General features: G+C 47.2%; 1 non-coding gene across 1 annotated transcript; it reads left to right on the forward strand.

The window, feature by feature from the left end:
• The first annotated feature begins 7,660 nt into the window (after nt 1-7,660).
• Nucleotides 7,661-7,749, forward strand: trnar-ucg (transfer RNA arginine (anticodon UCG)). Its single transcript is given in 2 exon segments — nt 7,661-7,697; nt 7,714-7,749. It is a non-coding gene; the product is annotated as a tRNA-Arg (tRNA).
• Nucleotides 7,750-8,775: the final 1,026 nt, after the last annotated feature.

Here is an 8,775-nt window from a genome sequence, read left to right on the forward strand (position 1 = left end):
ATATCTTCCACCTTTCACCTTAAATTTATGTCCCCTTGTAATGGTGTGTTCCACCCGGGGAAAAAGTCTCTGACTGTCTACTCTATCTATTCCCCTGATCATCTTATAAACCTCTATCAAGTCGCCCCTCATCCTTCTCCGCTCTAATGAGAAAAGGCCTAGCAACCTCAAACTTTCCTCGTAAGACCTACTCTCCATTCCAGGCAACATCCTGGTAAATCATCTTTGCACCTTTTCCAGAGCTTCCACATCCTTCCTAAAATGAGGCGACCAGAACTGGACACAGTACTCCAAATGTGGCCTTACCAAAGTTTTGTACAGCTGTATCATCACCTCACGGCTCTTAAATTCAATCCCTCTGTTAATGAACGCGAGCACACCATAGGCCTTCTTCACAGCTCTATCCGCTTGAGTGGCAACTTTCAAAGATGTATGAACATAGACCCCAAGATCTCTCTGCTCCTCCACATTGCCAAGAACTCTACCGTTAACCCTGTATTCCGCAATCATATTTGCCCTTCCAAAATGGACAACCTCACACTTTTCAGGGTTAAACTCCATCTGCCACTTCTCAGCACAGCTCTGCATCCTATCTATGTCCCTTTGCAGCCGACAACAGCCCTCCTTACTATCCACAACTCCACCAATCTTCGTATCGTCTGCAAATTTACTGACCCACCCTTCAACTCCCTCATCCAAGTCATTAATGAAAATCACAAACAGCAGAGGACCCAGAACTGATCCATGCGGTACGCCACTGGTAACTGGGGTCCAGGCTGAATATTTGCCATCCACCACCACTCTCTGACTTCTATCGGTTAGCCAGTTCGTTATCCAACTGGCCAAATTTCCCACTATCCCATGCCTCCTTACTTTCTGCATAAGCCTACCATGGGGAACTTTATCAAATGCCTTACGAAAATCCATGTACACTACATCCACTGCTTTACCTTCATCCACATGCTTGGTCACCTCCTCAAAGAATTCAATAAGATTTGTAAGGCAAGACCTACCCCTCACAAATCCGTGCTGACTATCCCTAATCAAGCAGTGTCTTTCCAGATGCTCAGAAATCCTATCCTTCAGTACCCTTTCCATTACTTTGCCGACCACCGAAGTAAGACTAACTGGCCTGTAATTCCCAGGGTTATCCCTAGTTCCTTTTTTGAACAGGGGCACGACATTCGCCACTCTCCAATCCCCTGGTACCACCCCTGTTGACAGTGAGGACGAAAAGATTATTGCCAACGGCTCTGCAATTTCATCTCTTGCTTCCCATATAATCCTTGGATATATCCCGTCAGGCCCGGGGGACTTGTCTATCCTCTAGTTTTTCAAAATGCCCAACACATCTTCCTTCCTGACAAGTATTTCCTCGAGCTTACCAATCTGTTTCACACTGTCCTCTCCAACAATATCGCCCCTCTCATTTGTAAATACAGAAGAAAAATACTCATTCAAGACCTCTCCTATCTCTTCAGACTCAATACACAATCTCCCGCTACTGTCCTTGATCGGACCTACCCTCGCTCTAGTCATTCTCATATTTCTCACATATGTGTAAAAGGCCTTGGGGTTTTCCTTGATCCTACCCGCCAAAGATTGTTCATGCCCTCTCTTAGCTCTCCTAATCCCTTTCTTCAGTTCCCTCCTGGCTATCTTGTATCCCTCCAATGCCCTGTCTGAACCTTGTTTCCTCAGCCTTACATAAGTCACCTTTTTCCTCTTAACAAGACATCTAACCTCTCTTGTCAACCATGGTTCCCTCATTCGACCATCTCTTCCCTGCCTGACAGGGACATACATATCAAGGACACGTAGCACCTGTTCCTTGAACAAGTTCCACATTTCACTTGTGTCCTTCCCTGCCAGCCTATGTTCCCAACTTATGCACTTCAATTCTTGTCTGAAAACATCGTATTTACCCTTCCCCCAATTGTAAACCTTGCCCTGTTGCACGTACCTATCCCTCTCCAATACTAAAGTGAAAGTCACAGAATTGTGGTCTCTATCTCCAAAATGCTCCCCCACTAACAAATCTATCACTTGCCCTGGTTCACTACCCAGTACTAAATCCAATATTGCCCCTCCTCTGGTCGGAAAATCTACATACTGTTTTCGAAAAGCTTCCTGGACACACTGCAAAAACACCACCCCATCCAAACTCTTTGATCTAAAGAGTTTCCACTCAATATTTGGGAAGTTAAAGTCGCCCATGACTACTACCCTAGACTTCTGCACCTTTCCAAAATCTGTTTCCCAATCTGTTCCTCCACATGTCTGTTACTATTGGGGGGCCTTTAGAAAACTCCTAACAAGGTGACTGCTCCTTCCCTATTTCTGACTTCAACCCATACTACCTCAATAGGGTGACACTCCTCGAACTGCCTTTCTGCAGCTGTTATACTATCTCTAATTAATAATGCCACCCCCCCCCCACCTCGTTTACCACCCTCCCTAATCTTATTGAAACATCTATAACCAGGGACCTCCAACAACCATTTCTGCCCCTCTTCTATCCAAGTTTCCGTGATGGCCACCACATCGTAGTCCCAAGTACTGATCCATGCCTTAAGTTCACCCACCTTATTCCTGATGCTTCTTGCGTTGAAGTATACACACTTCAAACCATCTCCGTGCCTGCAAATACTCTCCTTTGTCAGTGTTCCCTTCCCCACTGCCTCATTACATGCTTTGGCGTCCTGAATATCGGCTACCTTAGTTGCTGGACTACAAATCCGGTTCCCATTCCCCTGCCGAATTAGTTTAAACCCTCCCGAAGAGTACTAGCAAACCTCCCTCCCAGGATATTGGTGCCCCTCTGGTTCAGATGCAACCCGTCCTGCTTGTACAGGTCCCACCTTCCCCAGAATGCGCTCCAATTATCCAAATACCTGAAGCCCTCCCTCCTACACCATTCCTGCAGCCACGTGTTCAACTGCGCTCTCTCCCTATTCCTAGCCTCGCTATCACGTGGCACCGGCAACAAACCAGAGATGACAACTCTGTCTGTCCTGGCTTTCAACTTCCAGCCTAACTCCCTAAACTTGTTTATTACCTCCACGCCCCTTTTCCTACCTATGTCGTTGGTACCAATGTGCACCACGACTTCTGGCTGCTCCCCCTCCCCCTTAAGGATCCTGAAGACACGATCCGAGACATCCCTGGCCCTGGCACCCGGGAGGCAACATACCTTCCGGGAGTCTCGCTCGCGACCACAGAATCTCCTATCTATTCCCCTAACCATTGAATCTCCTACAACTATTGCTTTTCTATTCTCCCCCTTCCCTTCTGAGCCCCAGAGCCAGACTCCGTGCCAGAGACCTGACCGCTAGGGCCTTCCCCCGGTAGGTCATCCCCCACAACAGCATCCAAAACGGTATACTTGTTTTGAAGGGGAACGGCCACGAGGGATCCCTGCACTGTCTGCCTGTTTGTTTTTTTCCCCCTGACTGTAACCCAGCTATTCTTGTCCTGTACCTTGGGTGTGGTTACCTCCCTGTAACTCTTCTCAATCACCCCCTCTGCCTCCCGGATGATCCGAAGTTCATCCAGCTTCAGCCCCAGTTCCCTAACACGGTCTTTGAGGAGCTGAAGTTGGGTGCACTTCCCGCAGGTATAGTCAGTGGGGACACCGGTGGTATCCCTCACCACCCACATCCTACAGGAGGAGCATGTTACTGGCCTAGCCTCCATCCCCTCTTACCTTAAAGAATATAGCTGCTGTGTGGACTAACTAGATCTCCGCCCTCCGACTCTGCTCCCAGTCAGCTACACTTCCTGTAAACTCCTGGCTCTCTTCACACTCTTTGTGGAAATGTCGGAAACAAAATGAAAGGAGCACCTTACCCTCTCCTCACCTAACTCCCTCGGTCACCAAACTCTCACTATCGCACTCAAAAAGCACCAAATTCAGCACTCCCTCGGTCACCAAACTCTCACTATCGCACTCAAAAAGCACCAAATTCAGCACCCAGATAAGTGAAACTGCGCCCCGAACCTCCTTCTGAAAGGTGACTCCAGTCACTCTCCCCTTTCCCATCAGATCAACGTCACAGAAGAAACCCCTTCACCTTCTCAGAACAACCATTCAGGACAAAAATACAACCTTTGAAAGCTGCTGCGTCAGTGAGTCTGTTCCCTGCTCAGACAGATTGCAAACGGGGCATATACATCAGCGGGCAACTGTTCAGTCAACTCCCCCAGACTGTTCCTGACAGACAGCACCAAACAAGGATGATGTGAATCGACACCACTGAATGCTAACACCAACACGTTTATCACAGCTGTAATGAACAGCTCATGTTGCAGCTTTTGATCAGACAGCGGGGGATTATCACAGGCGCTCTGTCAGTCTGCATGTTGCTTCAGGCAGGTTTCCGACTGGACACGTTGAATGAGCGGCTGTGTGAACATTCGCGGTTCAGGGGGAGATTTCTCACTTACCAGACTGGAGTTCCGGTTCCAGTCCCAGACATTTCCCTTTCTCTTTCTGAATCCATCCTTGTCCTCTTGCTCATTTGCACTTTTCATTGTTCCATCAATGGCGGCCGCGTCTTCAGCTGTCTGAGCCTTTACCTCGACAATTCATTCTAGAAAAATCTCCAGCTGTCTCTCTGCCGTGCAAGTGCAAAATGAATGAATGCAACTAGAAGCAAAACAAACAAACGGACGGGCAAGACACACTCCCAAAAAAATGGAGAGAGATTTTGCAATCTGAAATTACTGAGCTCGATGTTGAGGGCGGAATTCTGTGTGTGGATATTAAATGTTGAGGTGGTCTTACTCGAGTTTCCGTTAATCGCCATTGGAACACGGATGACCAAGGACAGAAAGGCCAGAGTGGGAGAGGTGGAGAATTAAAATCACAAGTGGCAGGAAGCTCAGAGTCATGATTATGGATTGAACAGAGATTTATCAAAGCGGTCACACAGTCTGTTATCTGGCCTGTTGAAGTAGATGAGACCAAATTGTGGCAGCAAATACAGGAGATTAAAATGAAAAGCACAAGTATCTCACTGGTTCACTTGGAAGGAGTGTTTCGGGCTCTAGATAATGAAGAGGGAGGACGTAAAAAGGCAGGAGTTGCATCTCATGCACTTGCAAAGAAAGGTGCAGATAGAAAGTGAGCGGATATTGGCGGTGGAGCATCGGTCGCAGAGGGGATTGTCCCTTCAGTCTGGTGAATGGGGAGAGCAGGGGAGGGTGTTTCTGATGATGTCATAAATGGTCCCTGGAATACGGAGACTGACGGGCTGCAAGGTGAGAACAAGCGGCACCAAATCAGTTCAGCTCTACTTACACAGGACACAACAATGTCAGTAACGGAAAGATCTTTTGGGATAAGAGCGAGAGTTTTGCAAAATCGTTCACTTTTATTTCCATTTCCCACCTTTGCCGCTTTTCCTACAAATGTTGGCAGCGGTTGGATTTCCACCCGCATACTCGGAGAGACTGAAACCTAAACCCATCTCCTCAGACCGCTCGGCCTCGCTATCCAAAAGGTTCATTGTTTCTGATACTGATGACTGGTGATTGGCATCTTGCTGTTTATCAGCTGAGTCCAGGATTTCAGATTGAGAGAGAAGGAAATGATCCAATCACAGAGCTGGAACGCTGCTTCTAGTTTTCTCCCCACAGATGATGTTTAATTCTGAGCAATTCCAGCATTTCCTGTGTTTATTATTTATGATGATCAACATTTGAAGTCATTTGCTTTGTGATTAGTGAACTTTCTGAGCTGAGTTCAGGGGACTCGGTTTCCAAAATATTTTAAAAGTTATTTGACGGGATGTGGGTGTCGCTGAATCCGTCAACAATTATTGTCCAAAATGTATTACCCTTGAGAATTTGGCGGTGACGTGAATCTTGAGCCGCTGCAAGTCCATGTGGTGTATGTACACACACAGTGCTGTTAGGGAGGGAGTTCCGGGATTGTGAGCCGGCCACAGAAAGGGTGATATATTTCCCAGAATGGTGTGTGTCTCGGAGTGGAACTTGCAGGTGGTCGCTGTTTCTCTGTATCTGCTCCCCTTGTGTTTCCAGGTGAGAGATCCCGCGGGTTTGGATGGAGCCTCACGGAGGAAAAGTCAATATTAGGGGTGGGATTCGAACCCACGCCTTCAGAAAAGTCTGCGACCTGAACACTCGGCCACACTGGGAAAAACATTGGGTAACAGCAAATTCCTGCCGATGCTGGAATCTGAAACGAAAGAGAAAATGCTGGAAAATCTCAGCAAGTCGAGCAGCATCTGTAGGGAGAGAAAAGAGCGAACGTTTCGAGTCCAATGACTCGGCTTTGACAAAGGGTCATTAGACTCGAAACGTTAGGTCTTTCCTCTCCCTACAGATGCTTCCGGACCTACTGAGATTTTCCAGCATTTTCTTTTCCGGCCACGCTGACACACTGATGTGATCAACCGGTGAAGTGGGGATTGGGCCAAGGGTCGGAGCCGACTCGATGAGCCTCCTCTTGCACTGGAGGGGCTCTGTGATAACTTAAACATGTTGAAAGCGGCAGCATCCGGACACAAGGACAAGGTAAGGTCTCAGGCCAGAGGAAGTGTCCGATGTGATGACACACAGAACATCAGAATTAAATTGGTGAAATACATTTATGGTGGACTGGTGCCGTCTGGTGGCTGAACGGGAGCCGTGCGACACGGAAACATTCATTCAGGAGCATTTTAAATTGGAGGGAAATAAGCTACGCAGAGCAGGATCTTTTCACGGAACACTTTATAAACTAATGTGAAGTCCCAAAATGACTCATGCTGCGTCAGTGAGCGATGGTGGTATAGTGGTGAGCATAGCTGCCTTCCAAGCAGTTGACCCGCGTTCGGTTCCCGGCCTTCGCAGTAGTAATTTGGAGGTGAAATTTTGCGCGACTTCGTGAGTTTCAAACCGAGAAAGAAAAACAGTTTCTAACTCAGAATTTGGGCGCAATTGGGGAGTGAAATAAGTAACTTTCTCATCATTTTAATATGGTTTCAATATGGACAGTGTTCCACTATTCACCCACAAGCCGTCAAAGAACAGCGAAAAGCCGCAGCTTTTCACTTCACCCTCAAATTTGTCAAATAGCAGGTGATTCAAACTCGTCCTATTCTCGAAATGACTCCATTCAAAAGCACGATGCAAATAATATATTTTATATTTACCCGCTTGAGCAAATTTGTCAAATATCAGGAGATTCAAAGTCGTCCTGTTAATGCAGAATGACAGTGAGTTCAGTCAGAAATGTTTACAAACAACAGCAATTTCTTTCTGCTCACTAGACAGTTATAGTGATCTGTATTAAACAGCAGGAGCGGGAACCGCAGTCCGCAGTCTTCACCTTCACGGTGAGTCTGAATTTCAGTTTGGGGGTTTCAGTGAGAGCGGATGTTATTGTGGAAACTGAAGTCACTTTTCCTGTGAATGGAGCCGGATAAAGAGCCTTGGCCAGCCTGAGAGTCCCCGAGCCTCCATGAATCTTCACAGCTCACACAGAGTGAAGGGCTTTTACACTTTGAAAATGACCATGTCCGGCAGCTGGAGCTTTCCCTTGTATTTTCTGGGATCTGGGAAAGAGCGGATCATCAAAAAACAGAAATGAAACACAAATAATCGCAGTATTTTTTCACGTGGGCTAAACATCAGCTCAGGTGTTACAGCCGGTGGCCGCGTGGCCTAATGGATAAGGCGTCTGACTTCGGTGATTCTATGAATGATATCAGGCGATTGCAGGTTCGAGTCCTGCCGCGGTCGTTTTATACAGAAATCCGGTGGATCTTTTGCTGACAATCCAGTTTTCACTCCTCTCTCATCTTAGTCTTTCGTTTAGCGCCGAATGAATCCACAATATCTGATTGATTTGGATAAAGAATTGAATAAAATATTATGTATCAATCGGTTCAATACAATTCTGTGGAGGGAATTCTAATGTCCTCAGGAAGATGGTTACAGTCATAGATGTTTCAGCATGGAAAGAGGCCCTTCGGCCCAGCTTGACCATGCCGCCCAGTTTGTATCACTAAGCTAGTCCCACTTGCCCCCATTTAGCCCACATCCCTCTATATTCACCCTGGGGGGGGGGGGGGGTTGACAGGATAAATGCTGATAAGCTGGGTCACCATGTGGGAGAGTCTAGGACCAGAAGGAATAATCTCAGAGTAAGTAGCCGCCCATTTCAACCAGAAATGATGAGTAGTTTCTTCTCTCGGAGTATAGAGCATCTATAGAAATGTTTGTATGAACCGAATAGGGCTGTAATTTGTTGAAGGCTGCCACAGACTGATTTTTTAAAAATTATGAGTACCCAAACATTGTTTCCAACTAAGGGGCAATTTTGCAAACAATCCACCGACCATGCGCATCTTTTGGTTGTGGGAGCGAAACGCACCCAAACACAGGGAAAATGTGCAAACTCGACGCAGATAGTGACCCAGCGCCGGGATCGGACATGGGCCTTCGGTGCCGTGAGGCAGCTGTATAAACTACTGAACCACCGTGCTGCCCTTGAGACAGATTTTTAATCAGTAAAGGAAAGCAAGGATTATGGGGATAAGGCGGGAAACTGGGTTTGAGGATTATATCAGAACAGACATAACCTCTTTGAATGGTGGAGCAGACACGATGGGCCGAATGGCCTACTTCTGCTCCTCCGTCTTACAGTGTAATGAGATCCTCTGATGGACTTGTTTTCACGGCTGGGCGGCCGGTTCTGGAAAGACAAAATCTGCCAGCAGTGCCCCAGATGAAGCTGGCGTCTGTTTTGGAGCTTCTGAAGCCGCA

Source organism: Scyliorhinus torazame, chromosome 24, assembly GCF_047496885.1.
Source record: "Scyliorhinus torazame isolate Kashiwa2021f chromosome 24, sScyTor2.1, whole genome shotgun sequence".
Lineage (NCBI taxonomy): Eukaryota > Metazoa > Chordata > Chondrichthyes > Carcharhiniformes > Scyliorhinidae > Scyliorhinus > Scyliorhinus torazame.